Raw genomic sequence first — 19,560 nt, forward strand, 5'->3', positions numbered from 1 at the left:
CCGTCTCATACTTTATTCTGAGCATGCGCGGGTTTCTAAGCATACACACGAATGTGTTTCTCGTCGTAAACCAGCCCGACGAGAAACATGACGAGGAAATTGAGACTCCCGATGAGAAAAAAAGAGAGCAGGTTCTCTTTTTTTCTCGTCAAGATCCACGACAGTTTTCTCGACGAAAAACAGAAAAACATACACACGACCGTTTTTCTCGGCAAAAAAGCTCTGCCAGCATTTTTCCTGATGGTTTTTGCCGAGGAAAACGGTCGTATGTACGAGGCATGAGAGTAACCCATAAAGATGTAACAAATATTTTAGGACTGCATGGAGAGTACAGATCTCCAATGTATGGTGCATGGTAAAGATAACAACAGTCCATATGGGATTCTAATACTGCCTATTGTTTCCATGGTCCAAGTGTGATCTCGATTCGAATGTCCCCAAAAAAATAATAATTGTGTAGCCACCACATCTAAGAAATGCAAAGTCGGCTGCAATAAAAATAGGCTTTGTTCCAGGGTTTAGATACATTTCAACACCCTTTTTTTTTTTTTTACACCTTTTTGGGGGGAAAATCAAGTATTTACAAGTATTGGAAGAAAATAATTTTACATAAAAAAGTATCAGAGATTAGGGATTAAAATGTGAATTCTACAATACATCACACCTTTGCTTATTATTGTTTCTATAATTAGTTTCTATCATTAATGTGCTACCTCCATCAGCATCCACAGTTTATATACGACTAATTGCAGATGATCACAAATGATCTTTCTCTCTAGATAATATAGGACTCCAGAGAGTACATCATGGCTGCTCTCTGTAGTAGTAAAAAATACACATCATATATTTATGGTTCAAACACATCCATTAACTGTTTCACTAAATGATGTCGTTTACTACGTCCAAAATACCCCCTGCAAATTGTTGTTTTATTAACATTCACAAGGAGGTAATCAGTTTGTAAAAAACTAACCCACACAAACCCTCACAACCGCATCGAATAGTGAGTGTGGTCAGATTTCACTAACAGTGGAAGGGGCAATACATACTATGGGCCAGATCCACGTAGCGCTGCGCTTCTTTACGTCTGGCGTAGTGTATCTCAGATACACTGCGCCGCTATAACTTACAGCATATTTCCTGTATCCACAAAGAATTTGCGCCGTAAGTTACGGCGGCGTAGTGTAAATGTGTCGGTGTAAGGGCGCGCAATTCAAATGGCTAAGTTGTGGGCGTGTTTTATGTCAATACGTCTTGACCCGACGTAAATGACGTTTTTTCTGAACGGCGCATGCGCCGTCCGTGGGGGTATCCCAGTGCGCATGCTCCAAATTAACCCACAACAAGCCAATGCTTTCGACGTGAACGTCATTCTACGCAAAGCCCTATTCGCGAATGTTTTACGCAAACGACGTACATGACGGAAAATTTGACGCTGGCCCGACGTCCATACTTAACATTTGCTACGCCTCATATAGCAGGGGTAACATTACGCCGAAAAAAGCCTTACGGAAACGACGTAAAAAAATGCGCCGGCCGGACGTACGTTTGTAGATTGGCGTATCTAGCTAATTTGCATACTCGACGCGGAAATCGACGGAAGCGCCACCTAGCGGCCAGCGTAAATATGCACCTTAGGTCCGACGGCGTACTAAGACGTACGTCAGTCGGATCTAGCCCAGCTTCAGGCATATCTTGTTTTGTGGATACAAAACAAAGATACGCCGGAGCAACCTAGAAGTTACGCGGCATATCAATAGATACGTCAGCGTAACTGCTTCGTGGATCTGGCCCCATGAGTGCATTATGTGCAGAGGTTTTTTTTTTTTTTTGGGGGGGGGGTTGTTACACAGGGTGCAGAGTTCAGCCTTCTTCCACAACTGGTTACCTCTGCATCCCCTATCCTCCTTACTTTCACCACTCTTCAACTCTGACCTCTGCATGCAACCCTCCTTCCACTGTCTCCATGTTCTCCTTCCTTCCTTAAAATCTCCACCACCTTCCAAATGTCTTACTTGTGTTTGTGTATTAGGCTGAAGCACCCTGCACACTGTAGGTGGCTCTGCCTCTCTCACTTGCAGGGGGATCATTCAGTTGGGGTGTTGGGATCTGCACATGCATCTCCCTGGTCCCAATCCTACACTCAGTGGCAGTCCTTCAGGAGATCAGACCTGTGGGAGCAGTTAGGAGACAAGCTTTTACTTGTAAACACAGAAGCCGGACTTCTGTGTTTGCAAGCTTTAGTGGTGCAGGAACCCCCTCCCCTTCCTGCGGTAGAGTCAGCTACATCATAGGGTGGGTGTGGTTAAATTTACAGTGGGAGGGTCTTAAAGGGACATTGTTCAATAAAACCCGAAATGCATAACACAGGGTTCAGGAGAGTGCAATACACAGAGTGCTGGGTTGAGGACAGCATAATACACAGAGCGCTTGGTTCAGGAGAGCGTAATGCACAGAGTGCTGGGTTCAGGAGAGCGTAATGCACAGAGCGCTGGGTTCAGAAGCACATAATGCACAGAGCGCTGGGTTCAGGAGGGCATAATGCACAGAGCGCTGGGTTCAGGAGCGCATAATGCACAGAGCACTGGGTTCAGGAGAGAGTAATGCACATGTGGCATTGGTGAAGCTGCATTGATGAGCACTAGTGAAGCTGCACTTATGGACACTGGTGAAGCTGCACTGATGGGCATTGGCAATAAGTACCCATTAATGCAGCCTTATCAGTGCCCATCAATGCAGCCTCATCAGTGCCTAGCTATCAGTGCCCATCAATACAGCCTCATCTGTGCCCAGTCATAAGTACCCATCAATACAGTTTTATGAGTGCCCAGCCATCAGTGCCCATCAATACAGCCTTATCAGTGCCCATCAATACCATCAGTACCCATTAATACCATCAGTACCCATCAACACCATCAGTACCCATTAATACAGCCTCATTAGTCCCCAGCCATCAGTTCCCATTGATGCAGCCTTGTCATTAGTGCCCGGCCACACCCTATCAGCCTTACCTGGCTGTGCCCAGGTATTGAGGAGAGCTGCTGCAGCCTGCAGCCAGTTTACATGGAGCTGGCCCCAGGGATCTCCCACTTACCCAGTGCCTTCAGCAGTGTCAAACCTCCTTGACTGGGTTGGCTGCTATGATGGAGACCTCAGGAGGCGGGACCTCGTGTGTCATTTGGCTGCACTCCGTAAGTAGAAGATGGAGCTCCCCACTCTGTAAACGGGCAGCCAATAGCTCCAAGTTCCCAGCCAAACCCAGACCTGGGGCTTTTTGGGGGTCCACTCAGGGCTATAGCCCCACCCCCTCCCAACGCCACTGAGTGCAGCATGCTGTCACTTGTAGCGCAGAAGCCAGCTTATGTGTTTACAAGTGACAGAAAGTAGTGACAGTGCGTCTGGCCAGCCAGGGCCTATTTTATGGTAGGGGCCTGGTGCTGCAGCTCCAATAGCCCCTATGTTAATCCGACCCTGCATGCATTGACAGCTTGAAATACAATGTAACTGACAACAGGGCTTGAATAACTGCAAGAAACCTTATCAACACAGTCAGCAGGACCCAATTTAATCTAGTTGCAGGTTTTTGTAAAATCTGATTGGTCACTTTCAATGCATAGGGGCAGTAAATTAGATACAAATCTGGGCTAATATACCCTTTAGATTATTTAAAAAAGGAAGAGTAATTGCGCTAAACCAAAATGATTATTTCATAGCTCCATTCGGAACTCTTCAAAACAATATTAGGGAATAAAGTAAAAACAATCCACTCGCATCAATCAGCTACTGAAACCCTGGATGCCATTAACACAGCTCTACTACAGTCAGCCGACGTAGTAGCGCCCAAACGTAAAACCTGCATCCGGAAATACAACGCCAGCTGGTTTAATGACCAGCTGTCGTTCCTTAAGCAAGAACGCAGAAGAGCGGAAGCAGCTTGGAAAAGAAGCACTACAAACGAAAACCACGCCATCTACAAGGATATAACAAAAAAATACCACAAAGAAATTTTCCAGGCCAAAAAAAAACATTTCTCCAAGATCATCACCAATGCCCTAAACCGTCCCCGGGAACTCTTCAAGATGGTCAGCCAGGCCATGAACCCAGCTTGTCTTGAAGCCCCCAATTCTGACACCCAAGAATTTTGCAATGAATTATCGGATCATTTCGTTAACAAAATTGTAAGGATCCGTGAAAGCATTCAGCAAAACAGTACCCCCCTCAATCCCCCCCCTTAGTCGCCCGCCCAATCCCCATAGGAATCAGGCCCAATCAACAATGTTCACTCTAAAACCCATTTCCCTCGAGGCCACAAAAAATATCATCAGCACCCTGCGAAATAGCACAGCGCCTAACGATATTATCCCCACCAAACTGCTGAAGGAATGTGCCGATATTCTGGCACCACCTATCAAGCAACTGATTAACCAGTCATTCAGGGAGGGCATAGTGCCCACCCTGCTGAAACAAGGTATAATCAAACCCATTTTAAAGAAACCCACCCTCGACCCCAAAGACCCCGAACACCGTCGTCCCATAACAGGTCTGAACGTCTTCTCCAAGGTAATGGAGAAAGCAGTGGTACAACAGCTGCAACAGCATTTAGACACCCATAATTTGCTCGATCCTTATCAATCGGGTTTCCGTCCAGGGTACGGGACGGAAACGGCATTGCTTAAAATATGGGATGATGCTCTTGAGGCCGCAGACGAAGGAGAACCTTGTCTTCTAGTACTGTTGGACCTTAGCGCAGCTTTTGACACGGTAGACCACAAATTATTACTGACTCGGCTAGCTGAAGTAGCCAAAGTTACGGAATGTGACTTATCCTGGTTCTCCTCCTTTTTGGAAAACCGATCACAAGTGGTGAAACTGGGACCGTTCACCTCCAAAAAACGCACAGTGTCATGCGGAGTCCCTCAAGGATCCCCGCTGTCGCCGGTGCTGTTTAATATCTATCTCCGCCCTCTTTTTGAAATCATCAGCAGCCAGAAGCTGCTCTACCACTCTTATGCGGATGACACACAATTGTATTTTCGCATCTGCAACAAAAAGGATCATCATCTCAATCTAGAGACATGACTCTCTTTGATAGAGAACTGGATGACACAGAGTTATCTTAAACTCAACGGTTCGAAAACAGAGCTTCTCCTGTTTCACGCCAATCGGAAGAATCATCTAGCAACAACCTGTATACCTCCGCCCATTCTGGGAAAAATCATCGCCCCTAGCAACAAAGTCAAAAGTCTCGGAGTCATCTTCGACACCAACATGACAATGGACGCACAAATAGGGTCAGTAGTCAGCGGATCGCACCATCTGCTACGCCTACTACGCAGACTTATTCCATTTATTCCTAAAGAAGACATAGCAGTCGTGGTGGGAACAATTGTTAACTCCAGACTGGACTATGCTAATGCCCTTTACCTCGGACTCCCAAAGTACCAAATCACGCGCCTGCAGGTCGTTCAGAATAAGGCCGCACGACTTGTGACTGGGAAAAAACCATGGGAATCAATCTCCCCATCACTGAGAAGCCTTCACTGGCTGCCAGTGAAAGACAGAATCACTTTCAAAGCACTCTGTCTAACGCATAAATGTATTTGAGGAAATGCCCCCGATACCAATGCGAAAAAATAAAAACCTACAACCCCAATCGCGTTCTGCGATCCGCCAACCAAAATTTACTCCACATCCCCAAAACCAGATACAAGTCCAAAGGAGAAAGAAGATTCGCTGTCCAAGGCCCGCGACTTTGGAACACTTTACCAACCTCCATTCGGTTGGAGGAGAACCATTTGGCCTTTAGGAGAAAGATCAAAACCCACCTCTTCTGAGCTCAAGGGAGAAGTGCTCAAACAAGCGCCCAGAGGCGATTCAGTTCGCATGTGTAGCGCTATATAAGTTTTTCACTCACTCACTCACTCATAGAAAAAACAACCATGTGATGGGCATAAAGCCCAGATAATGTGTCATATAATAGTGACCTTAATGACAATCCAATGAATTATTAACAAGGTGTAGTATTGTCTCTGAACAGAGGAGGCCGCAGCCACCCAAGGAGGGATAATTGGGCGAGTGCAGAACTCGTGGGTCCAAAGCGAGAAGCTAATTAATAAAAATTCAGTGAATGCTCACAAATCCACAAACGAATACTCATAACAGTGTAAATTGTGAAAACATGAATCAAAGGGTGCAAAATATAAAAAATTCAGACATGATAAACCAAAGTCCATATGTTTGTCTGAATAAGTGCAGAAACAGTTTGTGAAGGGTTCAAATTTGAAGAAGACACCCGTGCACAATCCAAATGGTAAATGCTCCCAGTCACCACATGTGAATCCACCACCGTATGTTAATCTGCTTACCAGATAAAAAGGACCTAAAGGACCAAACACAGCATTTCGCTTCACAATGGGGGCTAGATATTGGTGTATCCACACCACAGGGACTGAAGAGTGATGTATCCACAGCAGGATATGGTTTCACATAGGGCTCAATAGCATGGGTACATAGAAGAAAAAATGCTCCACATAGCATAAAACCAGAGATGATTTATTTAAAACTTTGTCTCGGTGCCCCGAGACGAAGTGACCTATCACGAAACGCGTCAGAAGGAGCGAGCGACGTGCTGACGTCATCCCCCTCATCGCTGAACTTTCAACACGAGCGGCTTACCTGCAAACGTCCGGCCGGCGTTACAGGCTGAAATGCTTTTTTATGTCTGCTCAAATGTGAGTTTTTTACCTACTTGCCTAGTTTTAAATAAATCATCTCTGGTTTTATGCTATGTGGAGCTTTTTTTCTTCTATGTACCCATGTTGTTGAGCCCTATGTGAAGCCATATCCCGCTGTGGATACATCACTCTTCAGTCCCTGTGGTGTGGATACACCAATATCTAGCCCCCACTGTGGAGCGAAATGCTGTGTTTGGTCCTTTAGGACCTTTTTATCTGGTAAGCAGATTTACATACGGTGGTGGATTCACATGTGGTGACTGGGGCCATTTACCATTTGGATTGTGCACGGGTGTCTTCTTCAAATTTGAACCCTTCACAAACTGTTTCTGCACTTATTCAGACAAACATATGGACTTTGGTTTATCATGTCTGAATTTTTTATATTTTGCACCCTTTGATTCATGTTTTCACAATTTACACTGTTATGAGTATTCGTTTGTGGATTTGTGAGCATTCACTGCATTTTTATTAATTAGCTTCTCGCTTTGGACCCACGAGTGCTGCACTCGCCCAATTATCCCTCCTTGGGTGGCTGCGGCCTCCTCTGTTCAGAGACAATACTACACCTTGTTAATAATTCATTGGATTGTCATTAAGGTCACTATTATATGACACATTATCTGGGCTTTATGCCCATCACATGGTTGTTTTTTCTATGAAATAATCATTTTGGTTTAGCGCACTCTTACTCTTCCTTTTTCCATATTCTTTGTTTTACACAATTTAATTGCTGCTTATCAATCCAAACCATAGCACTCGAACCTAGCGCAGTTGTCCCCACTCTTTTTTTCCTTTAGATTATTTAACATAATCTTTTGTAACTGGTTGTCTTTATAATGAGGTGCCATAGATTACTTTAGTGCTAAAATCAGAATTAGCTGATCGCAAGAAGTGGTGGGATTAGAGATAGAACGACGCCTGGGATTGGTGTCACCAATGTACCAATCTTTTTAGGAGGTTGGCACTAGTATTGCATCTGTAGAACTGCAGTCTCCATCAAGGGTGTGGTATAATTGTAGAATATGATAAATGTCATCCAAGACCTTGAAGGCTTTCATTGTTCTATGCTTTACAGCTCATACCAGATCATATGAATTTTGAGATTTAATTCTTTGCTGGGATAAAATAGTAACTTGCCAATATTGTATATGTCTCAAAGACTCCATTGTTGAGCTGAGTAGTTATCAGCTCCCTATCACTTCATAATGAAGGTGTCCCACTCTCACAGCCTCAATTGTTTGGTTTATTCCACACTGTGAAGTGTGTGACACCATCATATTGCTTTAAAACAGCTGAAATTGGAATTTTGGATGTCATATTTAAAAGCTGGTGTTTCTTAGGCCCCGTACTCACGACCAAACATGTCTGCTGAAACTGGTCCGCAGACCAGTTTCAGCAGACATGTTTGGCCGTGTGTTGGCCCGAGCGGACCATTTTGGGACGGATCGGACAGGTTTCCAGCGGACAACTGTTTCCCGGACTTGTTTTAAAACAGTCCGCTGGAAACCTGTCCGCCCGGACATGTACGGTCGTCTGTACAGACCTACCGTACATGTCCTGCCGCCCGCATCCCTCGCATGCGTCGAATGACTTCGACGCATGCGTGGAAGCATTTTTAAGGCGGCCCGCCCACGTCGCCGCGTCATTGTCGCGGCGACACCGCGTCATCGACGCGGCGACACCGCGGACACGCCCCGCGTAATGTTTACGCGCGGGCTTCTGTTCGATGGTGTGTATAGCCATCGAACAGAAGTCCCCGGGCAGTCCCCGGCCAGACATGTCCGATGGAAACGGTCTGCAGACCGTTTTCATCGGACATGTCCTGCCGTGAGTACTCGGCCTCAGAGTTACAAGAGGCAACTATATTGACTTGCTAGTGTAGCGCCTTGCTCCCATTGAGTGGGCGCTATGTGTTAAATTATAGTTGTCTGAGCAATAGTTTGGCTCAGAAGGATTATGCTAAATTGTTAGTTCTGTTCCAGTTCAGCTGGGTTGCATGATTTTCCCCTTGACTGTGGGTGTCGCTGCCACCACATGTCAAGGATGGAAAAGCGACAGACTGGATGCATTGGGTATCTCTTTCCCAGAAGCAGCCCAGGGGGAGTGGTGAACCCACTGTGCATTCTGGGAGAGGGTACTTAAGGAACGGACGCTGTTTTGGTGGGGTCTTCTGATTCTGGCCTGATGGCCCTCCTGGCCTCAGGTGATGTGTGAGCTGTTTATGGTCTCGGGGCCGGCTGGCCCGAGGCTTCGTAATTGAGAGTAGGCCTGGAGGTTGCTGGGGCCTACTAGTCCAGGGATAGTCCTTCACAGTGCCGATCCTGACCTCCCTGGGGCCCTAAGCAAAATGATATGTCACATTAAATTTGAGAAGCGGATGGGGGGATGCTGCCAAAAATGACATGTCACATTAAAGTTTAGAAGAGGGGGGGCGCTGCCGACAGTGACAGTCAAATTAAAGACTATTAAAGTTGAGAAGCGGGGGGAGGGGGTGTTTTGCTGTCGGAAATTACATCTTACGTTAAAGTGAGAAGAGGGGGGTGCGGACTTCTTACCTCTTCTCCCATGCATCCAGCGAGTTGAGAAGCGGGGTGAGGGGCCGAAAATTACTTCTCACCAGGCGGGGCCTCTAGTAATTTGGGGGCCCTCCGCAGCTTTGCTGTGCCCTAAGCGGCTTGCATAGTGAGCCTATAGGGCGGATCGGCCCTGGTCCTTCACTATCTTGCCCTACGCCAAGGGAGATGAACCATTGGGATTCAATTGAAGGATTCATTATGTCAGTTTTACCTCACTGTGCTGCCAGGTTGGCTGAAAGATTCTTGGCACCGTGAGTCGTGTACTCGATCGAAATTTCTACAAAGTGAGTGAGTAGTCGGATGATCTTGTGGCAGAAGATCGTGGGACGGCCCAACGAACTTATCGAGTTTGTGGCAGAGACTCTAGCGAGCTTCGCACCAGCTTCTAGGCCAGTGAGTAGGCCTATCTGGTGGTTGCTGGAATCCAGCGTGGAACCAAATTAATCCTCTGGATCTAAGTTGTACCCGTGATCAGCAAAGCAAAAGGTACCTCAGTCTTCCTATCCCTCTACCCCTCTGTTGGAGAACTTTGTTCAATAAAAACCTTGAAAGAGACTTTGTGTTTGGTGCAGTCATTTCTTATGGACAACTCTTCAAGGAGAACCCCTGAAACGAGCGTATGGAACAGTAAGGTAACGGCAGGCACAAATCTAAACCAGCAGCTCCTTCGGGGCGAGTGCTACACTAGTAAGGACTGAATTATCAGTTCCTGGTAGAGCTGACTTAAAAACATATAAATTATTTATAGACCTGTCTATTCCCAATGGATATCACAGACTAAAATAACATCTGAGAGTCTGACATTATAACGCTATCACACCATTGATGCACATTCAATGCTCTTTAAGAGCTTAATCTGCCCACCAATTACAATTTCAGATTTCACACTGAGGCCTCGTACACACGACCGAGAATCTCGTCCTAAAAGAAATGTTGTTTTCCTCCACGAGTTCCTTGTTAGGCTTGTCGAGAATCTTGTCAAGCTTTCCTTGCATACACACTGTCAAGACAAAATCTCGTCGTTCTCAAACGTGGTGACGTACAACACGTAGGACGGCACTCTAAGGGGGAAGTTCGATTCCACTGGCGCCACCCTTGGGGCTGCTTTTGCTAATCTCATGTTACCGCGCGTTAGTAAAAGTTTGGTGAGAGACGATTCGCGCTTTTCAGTCTGTTACAGCGTGACGAATGTGCTATCTCCATTACAAACGCTACTTTTACCGAAGGTGCGCCTCCCATCTCGTACTTTATTCTGAGCATGCGCGGGTTTCTTAGCATACACACGAACGTGTTTCTCGTCGAAAACCAGCCCGATGAGAAACACGACGAGGAAATTGAGACCCTGTCGAGATCCACAACAGTTTTCTTGACGAAAAACATACACACGACCGTTTTCCTTGGCAAAAAATGGCTCTGCCACCAAGTTTCTTGATGGATTTTGTCGAGGAAAACGGTTGTGTGTACGAGGCCTGAGCCTTTAATTGCAGATCCTATATGACTTGTAAGTTGCAAGGTGGGGCCCCCATGGATCGGACTAGTTTTTCCAGCACATCCCACAGATGCTTGATTGTTTTGAGATCTGGAGAATTTGGAGGCCAAGTCAACACCTCGAATACCTTTTACCCAGGGATACCTATGGTATACCATTTGAGATAATTAATGCTATTCACTTACCCTGTCAGTGGTCATAAAGGTATGGCTAATTGGTGTACGCATATATATATATATATATATATATATATATATATATATATATATATAAATAAAATATATTTTGTCAAGCAGCAATGTTGATGTGCTGTAACCCAGGATGTTACCTGCTGTACTAAAAAAAAGACAGTTTCGTGCCATCAAACATGTATTCCAATAGATTGCTATGAGTTACTGCCTACTCATATTAGAATGGGTAACTATGAGTTGCTACCTACTTATAGTAGAATGGGATGTTACAGGTTTCTACATACTCATAGTAGAATGGGTTGTTACGGGTGACTATGGATTATGGCTTTGTTGCTATGGGGTTACTGTTCTACACACAGTAGAAAAAGCTTCATAATTTGCATACATATTAAAGCGGTTGTATAGTCGCCTAAATATTTTTTTTTGGTCACCTGTAAGGCAAAAGGCATAATGAGCTAGTATGCACCACTTACTAGCTCATTATGAAATACTTACCTTAGAACAAGGCGTCGGTAACGGTAAACCTTATTATAGGCTTACCTGTAGGTCAAAGTGAAAAAAATTACTATACAACCACTTTAAAGAGGGTTACAACCTACAATCATGATATGCATAGTTCATATTAATGAATAACCTTAGCTTATTTTAGCATTGCTGTGCCACATAGAGACTGGCTTATTGGTTCGGAACTGCCGACATGCTACTATAAAATATTGCATAATATATCAATGAAAATGCTGGATTTTTATATGCATGTTTTTTATGTGGGTTCATATACCTGTATAGTATTGTGGAAAAGTTTGAAGCAGATGTAAAAAAAAATGCTGTTAATTTAGAATCCTTTTAGAAATAGAAATGTTAAGTTTATATTTATCAATTAACAAAATGGAAATCAAATAAAAGCAAAATCCACATCAAATTAATATTTGGTGTGACCACCCTTTGCCCTCAAAACAGCATCAATTCTTCTAAGTACACTTATACAGTGGAACCTCGAATTGCGAGTAACGTGGTTAACGAGCGTTTCACAATACGAGCAATGGGCCAGATTCACAGAGATCGGCGTATCTCTGTCCGGGCGTAGCGTATCTCATATGCGCTACGCCGACGTAACAGAGAGGCAAGTACAGTATTCACAAAGCACTTGCTCCCTAAGTTACGGCGGCGTAACGTAAATGGGCCGGTGTAAGCCCGCGTAATTCAAAGTAGGCTGGTAGTGGGCGTGTTGTATTATAATGAATCGTGACCACATGTAAATGAAGCGCCGTACGAACAGCGCAAGCTCAGAATCACGTTGAATTTACGCCCTAAGATACGACGGCTCAATGGCAACGACGTGAACGTAACCTACGCCCAGCCCCATTCACGTACGACTTACGTAAACAACGTAAAATCCGACGGCTGTTCCGTCGTCCATACCTTAGCATTGGCTGCACCTCATATAGCAGGGGTAACTTTACGCCGGACGTACGCCTTACGTAAACGGCGTAGCTTACTGCGACGGGCGCAAGTACGTTCGTGAATCGGCGTATCTAGCTCATTTACATATTCAGCGCGTAAATCAACGGAAGCGCCCCTAGCGGCCAGCGTAAATATGCACCCAAGATACGACGGCGTAGGTGACTTACATCGGTCGTATCTTGGCAAAATTCAGGCGTATCTTGTTCCCTGAATACGACGCATAGATACGACGGCGCATCACAGAACTTACGCGGAGTATCAACAGATACGTCGGCGTAAGCTGACTGTGAATCTGGCCCTATGTATTTAAAAATAAATTAACTCGGCTTGCGAGTGTTGTTTAGCAAATCAAGCAGGATTTAGGCCAAAGCAGTGTGCATTACCGCGTTTGGCCTGAGGTGGGGGGCGCCGATCTGCGCCGTTCGGAAATGGTCCGAAAGATAAGGGAAATACTCAGTTTCCGAGGTTTGTCAAGGTCAGCGAAACTGTCCTCGGGCCTTTCCAGCTGTTTCTGAGGCTCTCAAGCACCCCCCACCTCTGGCGCATGCGGTATTGCATGCCATTAAAGTCAATGTGGAACGATTTATTTTTGTTTTCCATTGACTTCAATGGGGAAACTCGCTTTGATATGCGAGTACTCTCCTTAAACGGATTATGCTCGTAATCCGAGGTTCCACTGTACGTTTTTTGATGGAACTCAGCAGGTAGTTTGTTCCAAACATCTTGGGGAACTAACCAAAGATCTTCTGTGGATGTAAGCTGCCTCAAATCCTTCTGTCTCTTCATGTAATCCCATAGGAGCCCCTTTCTGTTCCAACATGACTGTGCACCAGTGTACAAACAAGGTCCATAAAGACATGAATGAAGGAGTTTGGGGTGGAGGAACTTGACTGGCCTGCACAGAGTCCTGACTTCAACTCAATAGAACACCTTTGGGATGAATTAGAGCTGAGACTGCGAGCCAGGCCTTCTCGTCCACATCAGTGCCTGACCTCACAAATTTGCTTCTAAAAGAATGGTCAAACATTCCCATAGACACTCCTAAACCATGTTCCCAGAAGAGTTGAAGCTGTTATAGCTGCAAAGGGTGGGCCAACTCAATATTAAACTCTACGAACTAAGACTGGGATGCCATTAAAGTTCCTGTGCGTGTAAAGGCCGGTGTCCCAATACTTTTGTAATATAATGTATATATCTAGGAGAGAGGAAGAAAATATAATTGATTTGGGACATTATTCCAAAAGTCTCCAGTCTTTTAGACTGTAATTATATGTGTGTGCATACTGGAGTTCACACCACTAGATAATTCAGATTCGATTTGGATTTATATTTCAACTATTTTTCATGATATGAATGGGTGAATATATCTACTCTCCACTCACATGTCATTTTACATTATAAGCTTTCATCTGGGTATTCCTCCAACGTTGCCCAGCAGCAGTCACCTACCTTGGGGGTTTATACAACCAAGAACAACATTAAGCATCCTAGGGTGGTTACAGGAGGAGGTTACAGTACAGGTGTATGCCTTGTAAAGTCACAGTTTCCGAAAATGTAATAAAAATAAATAATACTGTCACTTTATACGTTTTTGTTTTTTTTATACTTTGGTGGTATTTCATTCTAACAACATTGTTAAAGCGGTGTTCCCCTCAAAAAAACACATACTGCAGCTGCTGACTTTTAATAATCGGACACTTACCTGTCCTGGAGTGCAGCGATGTCGGCACCGCGCAGCTGATGTTTCCATCAGCTGTTGGGTGCTGCTTCCGCCACCATTGCGGGTAAGGGAACCCGGCAGTGTAGCCCTTTAGCCATACGCCGGGAACCCTACTGCGCATGCACGAAGCCCCGCTCCTCTCTCCTACTGGCCCGGTGGCCGGGGGAGGAGGAGGGAGCCCCGTGGTGACGTCACAAATCGTGGCCCGGACTCCCAAAAGTGGGAAAGGATACGTGTCAAAGACAGGTATCCTGCTGTTCCCCCCTCCCCCAGGAAGGTGCCAATTGTGGCACCGGTGGTGGGGGGGCTGATGAGCAGAAGTTCCACTTTTGGGTGGAACTCAGCTTTAACATTTTTTTTTAAAGGCAAGCTAGGGTGATGTCCTAAGCTTTAAAAAACCGGGAATGTGAATTGCATTGCATTTTATTTTATATTTTTCTGTACTTTGTCCCATGTTCATTTTTTTGTACTGCAATTTAAATTCTATAAAAAACAAACAAAAACAGAACAAAAACCAGGGTGATCCAAGAAGGAAAAAGAGTTATGAGGGAAGGATTCCCACTGTGAAGAGACACAGGCGGACCATGCTGCTTAATATAGGATACATTTTGTTAGAAAAATTATTTAATACAAAAATAATTTTCCTGTATATTTACTAGGCACCGAGCCCACACCTACCATTGGTGAGTCTGCAAATTTTGGGGCACCATATGGGTATATTGCACACCCAGTATGGTGTTAACAAATAGTGAGTATTGATCTCCAACCAATTTTTTTCTATATGGTCCAAGAAGGAGATGCCTGTACATAGCTCAGTGCCAACCATAGTTTGTGAGGAGGCCTGTACAGCTGGCACCCCATTCCAGGGAATGAAGCTCTAAGGCCTCGTACACACGACCGAACATGTCTGCTGAAACTGGTCCGGCGGATCGGACAGGTTTCCAGCGGACGAATGTTTCTTAGCATGCTGAGATCAAACCCATCATCCAACCTTAGCTTCAGTGCAGATCCAAGGTAAGACTGGCAATAGGCATAGGAAGATGGCCTGAACATCCCTTAGCATGTCCGGCATAGGAAGATGGCCTGAACATCCCTTAGCATGTCCCCTGACATTGCCTGAGAAGATCAGGCTGGTAGGGCCTCCTTGAGTTAGTTATTTTTTTACTAGGGGGAAGTGCTTGCTCCCACATACAAAGATTGTCCAACTGTGTGAGTGGACCCCAAGTATTTCCTTTTCTGTGTAGTCCAAAGACTGGCAGATGTCTTGCCATCTGTCATTCCCAGTGAGATGTCATCTCATCTTAACTCTATGTCCATCCTAAGATGCTAATGGATCAGATTAATCCTTTTAACAGCAGTTCCTACAAATTATTTTTAGCTGCATAGCAGTGCTACCCAAATTTATTAGAATCATAGGTGTGCGCAGCCTGTTGCATTATGGTGTGCACCTGAAAGTTCAAAAACACGGTACCGATCTCTCACTATGTTCACCAAGAGAAGGGGCCGGTAAATGACATTACCCCCTTCCCTCACTCATCCTGAAATATCATCTATGTGTGCCCACTGCAGTAGCCAATGGGAGAGGAGGGAAGCCAGCTATGCTGTGGGAGGGAACACCGGGCAGCAGGGGGAATCTGCACTGCAGGGAGTGATTAGGGTGTGCCTGGGCACATCTGGCACACCCTGTGCGCATGCCTATGATTAGAATATTGTGTTGCACATATTAGTTTGTCATCCATGGATTATTTTTATATCAGTGCCTTGATAGAGGATGATATCCTACAAATCTGGTTTATCTGGGAACATACTACATGTACTGGAAAACATAAAACTCAAATGTAAGAACTGGTTGTTCTGACTAGCAGGACTGAGTGATAGGGAATTTTTGTATTGGTTAGTATTTAGCAACACTCCCCTGTCCTCTTCTGTAGGCATAAAGATATACATTAACTCAGTGGCAATGCGTCCATAGAGGGCGCAGGAGCGCCGCCCCCTCTCGCTCCTGCACCGCCACTGAATACAATACACAGATTTATGCATTGCATGAATCTATGTATTGTCGCTGCCGCTCACTATTCAGATGGCCGGCCCCCTGGTGAGCGCCGGCCATCTGAATAACGGCAGCTGGTTGGCTTTGAAAGTGCCCATCAGAGCCGCTCTGATAGGCTTTCCGATTACAGCCTGGGGGCTGTAATCGACTTCCAAATAGTTAACCAGGGGACGCACAGGGTGTGCGTTCCCTGGTTAACACTGACAGGCTTCTCAGCCAATCAGGTTCACCGGTTCTGGCTACCGGTAACCTGATTGGCTGAAGCGTCATCGAGAGCGGCAGAAGACATCAAGGGACAGTGGAAGGAGGATGGCTGACCCCAGAAAGGTGCCGGGCGGGGGGGGGCAATATGGCAGCATTTTACAGGGCACAGTGGCGACAATTGATGGGCACAGTGGCGACAATTGATGGCACAGTGGCGACAATTGATGGCACAGTGGCGACAATTGATGGCACAGTGGCGACAATTGATGGCACAGTGGCGACAATTGATGGCACAGTGGCTGTGTTTGGCATGGCACAGTGGTGACAATTGATGGGCACAGTGGCGACAATTAATGGCACAGTGGCTGCGTTTGATGGCATGGCACAGTGGCTGCATTTGATGGAATGGCACAGTGGCTGCATTTGATGGCATGGCACAGTGGCGACAATTGATGGCAAGGCACAGTGGCGACAATTGATGGCACACTGGCTTCCTTTGATGGGCACAGTGGCTGCCTTTGATGGGCACAGTGAGGCTGCAGATTTTTTTAATTTTTTTTCCGTTTGTTTGCACCCCCCCAAAAATTTTGAGCACCAGCCGCCCCTGCATTTACTGGTATATGGGCACTGAATGTCTAGTAAATGCCATTTTGTCCTACTTAGGGATTATTTACAAAGGCAAATGTTACAGCTGAACTTTAGCTATGGCAACGTTTACAATGTCACATTCATCTAGTTTAGACCATTGTAAATATGCATGTGCCATACCTGTGGGCGATAATACAGTTTAGTGGCAAGAATAATAATTTACTCTGGCCAATGAAATTAAATAAACACACAAGCGCTAAATACTAGTGCTTAGGCTGGCCATACATTATACAATTTTCCTATAGATTTACTAAAGCCATATACTATGAGGTCAAACCTAAACTCTTTTAATTTGTATGCAATCAGGGAGGCCCTTGCACTATATAGTTGAAGGTAAATCTTAAGGAATAAGAAAATTGTATAAATTATGCCACCTTTGCGTGCATCAAGCATTTCTTTCTGGCAAAACTCTAATGCTTTTGGACGCACTGGCTATGTTTTTTTTTTCTTTTCTGACGCTAAACGCCCCTGCACCTAAACGCCTGTGTGTGCATTGGCACATAGGGATTGATTTACTGAAACTATGAGAGCGCAAAATCTGGTGCAGCTGTGCACGGTAGCCAATCAGCTTCTAGCGTCAGCTTGTTCAATTACCGTATTTATCACGGTATAACGCGCTCCCGCGTATACCGCGCACCCCTAAAGTTGCCCCCGAAATTCCTGTAAAAAAAAATGTTATATGATTTTATTACTTACAGTTTTGGTGTCTTCCCAGCGTCCATCGTCCGGTCCGGCGTCCGTCTACCGCCTAGATGGTGTCCTCCCGGCTTCTCCAGCGCGCGCCTCAAGTCGAGTCCCCGCGCTCAGTTCGAACGCCTCCGCCGACATATACCGAGTGCAGTACACTCGGGTACATTTGGCAAGGCTCGGCTTCGCTCGCGCTCACGCTCTGTGACGTTTATGCGTGAGCACAAGCGAAGCCGAGCCTAGCCGAATGTACCCGAGTGTACCGCACTCGGTATATGTCGGCGCAGGATTTCAAACTGAGCGCAGGAAGCGGCTATCGGCGTATATCGCGCACCCACGATTTTCCTCTTATTTTAAGGGGAAAATAGTGCACGATATACGCCGATAAATACGGTAAGCTTTGCCAATAAAACCTGGAAGCTGATTGGCTACCATGCACAGATGCACCAGATTTTTCCCTCTCCACTTTTAGTAAATCAACCCCATAGGCTAACATGCAAGGGCGTTTAAAGACAGGGACAAAAACAACCCAGCGTGCATGAGGCCTAAAAAATACATTGTGTAATAGTATCGCACAGCAAAAGTGAGAAGGAAAATAAAACAATACAATACTACAGTACGAGTAGTATCAGAGATCGAGGATGCATGTTTACTAAATAAATCAGATACAACAAATTACCGCATAAACACAATATGCACACTGTAACGTATTGTGTAATTATTCATTTACAAACATTTTCCTGCTGAAAATAAACATATGATTAACATTGCATGTTACAGGCTATGGACTTATTATTGTAGGCCTATATCAAGGATTTATCATTATAATAAGCTACAGTTATTCATAGATATTAATGCCTTGTAAGAAAAATAGATAGACATTCCAGGCTTTAATAAAGATATTCCCAGTGAGATGCCTGCTGATCCCAGCCAAGCTGAGTCAGTGGGATCTATGGAGAGGAGGTGATGATCCGGAGCAGAGAGGGGAATGGTCCTTTTTTTAAGGGGATGCAATGAGGAGGAGGAGGAGAGGTGGGAGAAGAGCTAGATGATGGATAATATAGTACAAGATGTGATCATCAGTGTATACTCACTGCAGGAGAGGATCAGGGATGTGCAGCCAAGATGCAGAGCTCCAGGTATCCCAGTAACAGTAATGACAGAGAGATGACAGGAGAGATTCAGCTTGTTCTATGTGCTGCTTGGAGATCTGCTGCCTGTCTCTAATCCTCCTCCTCTGTGTCTGGGCGGGGGGATGGGTGTGCAAGAGGAGGAGACACACAATGACAGCTTCTCTCTGCTGGGGGGACTTGATGTGTGATAGCATCACTTCCAGAAGCATGTGTGTAATGCTTTACAACAGCTGATTTTTTATTTATTTTTTTGTCATGGCTATATGCGATTTGACTGTTTAGGTCTATCAGTGCAAGTATGATCATGTGAAAAGAGCTATTCACTTTCATTGCCAGCATTGACTTAGATCACAGATTGCTTTTCTCCCCTTGATTTGTATTGATTTAGTCTTTCTACACTGTTTTTGTTTTATGCATTGGATATGCTTTGTGCAGCTCTTTATCTGCTGCATGCCAATAGTGGGGTAGATTCAGGTAGATTTGCCCATTTATTACACATGCGCAGCGCAGCTCAATTGCTCTGCGCTAAGGATGAGCTCCGGCGTGTTCGCATTGAACACGTGAGGAGCCCGCCAGGAAGTCGGCACCCGCGCTGCGCTAATCACAGCCAGGCAGACATTTCCCGATCTCTGCAGCCGAGCATCGGGAAATGTCTGCCTGGCTG

General features: G+C 45.3%; 1 protein-coding gene across 1 annotated transcript in view; it reads right to left on the minus strand.

Moving 5' to 3' along the window:
- CLGN (calmegin) overlaps positions 1 to 19,017 on the minus strand; it is a 122,603-nt gene extending 103,586 nt beyond the window's left edge. The window contains exon 1 of the mRNA XM_040331283.1: positions 18,858 to 19,017. The gene's annotated coding sequence lies outside the window, so the exon portion shown is untranslated. The remainder of the gene's footprint in view (positions 1 to 18,857) is intronic.
- Between the last annotated feature and the right edge of the window lie 543 nt (positions 19,018 to 19,560).

The sequence above is a fragment of the Rana temporaria genome, chromosome 1, assembly GCF_905171775.1.
Source record: "Rana temporaria chromosome 1, aRanTem1.1, whole genome shotgun sequence".
Classification (NCBI taxonomy): Eukaryota; Metazoa; Chordata; class Amphibia; order Anura; family Ranidae; genus Rana; species Rana temporaria.